Genomic DNA, 4,211 nt, shown 5'->3' on the forward strand with positions numbered 1-4,211 from the left:
GTGAACACAGATGATATATTATAGACTTGTATACCAGAAACCTATATAATGTTATTAACCAATGTCACCCCAATAAATTCAATTTTCAAAAAATAAAAAGAAAGCTACATATTGGGAGAAAATAACTGCAAATCACATATCTACTGAATTACTTGCAATCAGAAAACATAAAGAACCTCACAAAACTCAACAGTAAGAAGAGAACAAGACAATTTTAAAATGGGCTTAAGATTTGAACAAACACTATCAAAGATAAAACATATATGGCAAATAATCACATAAAATTTTCCCAATTCTATTATCCAGTAAAGAAATGCATATTAAAATTGTGATATGATGCCACTATGCACCTCTTAGGTTCGCTAAAATAAAAAATAATAACAGTATGCAGTGCTGGAGAAGATTCAGAACAACAGAAAGTCTTATACCTTGCTGATGGGCATGCAAAATGGCAAAGGCACTATGAAAAATAGTTTGGCAGTTCCTTATAAAGTTAAACATTATATATATATCTCCCATGTTCAAAGGCTGTTAAATCGCATTGTTTACCCGTATCTTCAGAAAAAAATCACTTCTACTGTCGTGGTAAACAACCTGCGTCCCTATTTATAATGGTCTGGCCCTCTAGCAACTTCAGCACGAAATTATAGCTAATTTGCCTTCAAACGTCAGGTGGTCATAATAATCTGGCCACTCAGTGTATACTTACCATATAACCCAGCAATTTCATATTTGTGTACTTACTTTAGAGAAATAAAAACTTATGCTCATACAAAAACCTATAAGCTAATTTCAATGGCTGCTCTAATTGCCCCCAAAAGGAAACAACTCAAGCAACCTGCGTTATTTATAATGGTCTGGCCCTCTAGCAACTTCAGCACGAAATTATAGCTAATTTGCCTTCAAACGTCAGGTGGTCATAATAATCTGGCCACTCAGTGTATACTTACCATATAACCCAGCAATTTCATATTTGTGTACTTACTTTAGAGAAATAAAAACTTATGCTCATACAAAAACCTATAAGCTAATTTCAATGGCTGCTCTAATTGCCCCCAAAAGGAAACAACTCAAGTGTTCTTCAATAAGTGAATAGATAAACAAACTGTGATACACCTATACAATACAATATTACTCGTCAATAAAGAGGAATGAACTATTGGTCCACACAACTTAGGTGAAACTCAAAGGCACTAGGCTGAGTGAAAGAAGACAGTCAAAAAGTCACATACTATATGATTCCATCTATGTAACATTCTCAAAAAGAAAAAAAAACACCTATAGTGATGAAGGACAATAGTTATTAGAGCTTAAGTGTTGGGGGATTGGGCAATAGTGTGAATGAGTTTTTTTCTAGTGATCAAACTTTTCTGTATTGTGGTAGTAGTTACATGAATCTAAAATTCATAGGCTTATACACCAAAAAAAAGTCAATAGATTATACTATATTATGTATACTATATACCATATTTTGTAAGCTATTTTTTCACTCAAAACTGTATCAAAACGTCCTTTCTTATCACTAAATGTAAATCTAAATCATTAAAAAGTATTGATAAACTTACAGAAAATAGTTTCAGTGTGTGTGTGTGGAGTGGGGGGGAGAAAGCTAGAATTAATTGGATTGAGGAGTGAGTGGGAGATAAAGGAGAAAACATATGAACGACCATTGCAACAAGTTGGTTATGATAAGAGATGACAGTGTGTTAACTGGAAGGGAAGGTAGGGTTAAGGGATTTGGTTCTTTTTTTGAGATAGGAGAGATTTTAGTACATTTAATAAATGAAAGGAAGGAGCCAGCTGAGAAGGAGTGGTTGAAAACATAGGAGAAAGCAAGAGGAATAATCATTAGACTGAGTTCCCCCAGAAGATCAGAGGAGTGGGATCCAGAGTACAGGCAGGAGGATGAGCTTTGAATGGGAAATTAAAGGGAGGTATTTCTTCTATTATAATACTAAAGGCCCAATGCATGAAATTCATACAAGAGTAGGCCTTCCTTTCCCCCGGCTGCCGGCACCAGTTTCCCTCTGGCACCCAAGACCCAGGCTTCCCTCCGGCCACTGGCAGGCACCCGGGACCTGGCTTCCCTCCCAGCCCCAGCTTTGTCCAGAAGGTCATCCAGAAGGTCGTCCAGAAGGTCCTCTGGATGGTCTAATTAGCATTACACTTTTATTATTATAGATTCAGATAGGGTATGTGGTGAAATGGCTGTAACCTATAAGGGTCACAGGGACTAACAAGGAGATAGTAAGATCACCCCCAACAAATTTATGGCTTAGAACCTGCAGAGACCAGCTAGTTCCAAGAGGCAACTAATTTCACCTTACTGTGACCCCTTGCCTCATTATAGAGACAGAAAGTCCATAAAAGGCCACAAAAGGGCCCACCAGCTCTTCTGAGAAGTCTCCCCTCTCCTCCCTACTAGCAAAGTCCTGAATATTCATCACCCTTATTAAATGCCCTACACCTGGATTAAAAGAGCCTCAATAAAACAAGTAAATACCATTAGGTGGGTCTGTGAATTAGACCACTCTTTCGCACTTCACTAATAAATGCACTTTCACTTTAAAGTTTATGCTGGCTCTCGTTTAAATTCTTAACTTCCTGCGTGAAGCTAAGAACCCACAGTGAGTTGCAGACCTTGGGGTCTGGGACCCCTGGAGCACCCGCATCACTATGGGGAATGGAGGAGATCTGGGATGTTAATGGTTTTGAAGGTAGAAGCTGAACAAGTTATCTTCTGATGTCTTCTATTTTCTCTGAGTAGGAGGGGATGAAGTCATTTCATAAGAGAGTGAGGACAAGGGAAGAAAGATGGGGGTGGGGTCAGGAGAACAGAAAAATTGAAATAGTTTTTGTAAAGATTGAGGGATAAAGTTGATATAAGATGTGTAGTAGAATTTGTCAATTCCATTAAGAGGTCAATGACAATTTTCTCCACCTGGAGGGGATAAAGTGTCTCTCAAAATGTTTAATAAGTAGCTTGCCAAATATACTCATCTGCATTTAAAATAAAAGTACTTTTTATCATAGAAGCAACATTTACACAAGAATAATCCATTTGGGTGGTCAGAAAATTCCACAATTGAAATTTCAATCAGGAAATGACCTTGATAATCTCTGAAGAGATTTTTAACAAATGAAAGAGAAGTGTATGAAATTGCCAACAATTTCTTCTCTAGAAAGGAGACATAAGTGGGTAATAACCCTTGGAAATTTTTATATCATAAATGATGAGACTCTCATTTGATCTGTAAATGCCTCTCAGGAAAAGTTAAACATACACAGAGAAGCACCAGTGAAAGTTTATATAAAACATGCCTATTAGTAGTATTGCCAAACAAAAGAAACATACTTTTCAAAAAAGCAATAAATTAAGAGGTAAGGGACATAGATCATTTAAATTGCCTCCCCCATCATGCTTCTCTCGGGGAGGTGAACTTGAACAATTCTCTTCTTCATCGTTGACTCTTAGCTTTTTTTTTTTCATCAGAAAATGAAGGTTACTCTTACATATCACTAGATTAGAAACGCACTTCAGTTAAAAAGAAGCCCCGATTCACTTAGGCTGCACATGGTGCTGATTTTTTTCCTAAAAAGAAAAGTTTTTCCTTAAGTACAAGGAAAGACCCTTTGGGGACTCCCAGGAGCAGAGATCTCCAGCAGTGATACCCTTGGATGTAAGGGGGCTAATATTAATACTACTAGAGACCCAGTGCATGAAATTCATGCCCTGGGGTGGAGAGAGGGAGAGGGTGTCCCTCAGCCCAGCCTGCACCCTCTTCAATCTGGGACCAGAATTGGGCCTAAACTGGCAGTCAGACATCCCTCTCACAATCTGGGACTACTGGCTTCTAACCACTCGCCTGCCTGACTGCCTGATCGCCCCCAACTGTCCTCCCTGCCAGCCATCTTGTGGAGGCCATCTTGTGATGATGTAAGGGTGCAAGGGCCCGAGGGCCACCTAGGCTTTTATTAGTATAGATTCTTCCAGTTTTTCTGTATCTTTTGGTATCAGTAATATAAGAGGTCATTAGTACTAATCTACAGTTAAAAGTACCCACAGAAATTACATGGAATCTTCCAGATAAACATTCCAGCCTTCCTAAGATGTGCAAATTAGGTCTGTTAGCATAACCTCCCAGGTAGAACTTGCTCATTCCTACTGATCTTAATAGTAACCTACATCAGTGTTTTGAAAAATTCCATTA

At 38.3% G+C, this 4,211-nt stretch overlaps 1 protein-coding gene across 2 annotated transcripts in view; it reads right to left on the bottom strand.

The window, feature by feature from the left end:
• Positions 1-177, bottom strand: part of LOC106727497 (receptor-type tyrosine-protein phosphatase R-like) — a 54,195-nt gene extending 54,018 nt beyond the window's left edge. The window contains exon 1 of one of the 2 annotated variants that reach the window (XM_014546214.1): positions 141-167. The gene's annotated coding sequence lies outside the window, so the exon portion shown is untranslated. Of the gene's footprint in view, positions 1-140 lie in introns of both variants that reach the window. The other variant, XM_014546213.1, reaches the window with a different exon arrangement.
• Between the last annotated feature and the right edge of the window lie 4,034 nt (positions 178-4,211).

This window comes from Myotis brandtii, unplaced genomic scaffold (genome assembly GCF_000412655.1).
Source record: "Myotis brandtii unplaced genomic scaffold, ASM41265v1 scaffold4352, whole genome shotgun sequence".
In the NCBI taxonomy this organism is placed as follows: Eukaryota; Metazoa; Chordata; class Mammalia; order Chiroptera; family Vespertilionidae; genus Myotis; species Myotis brandtii.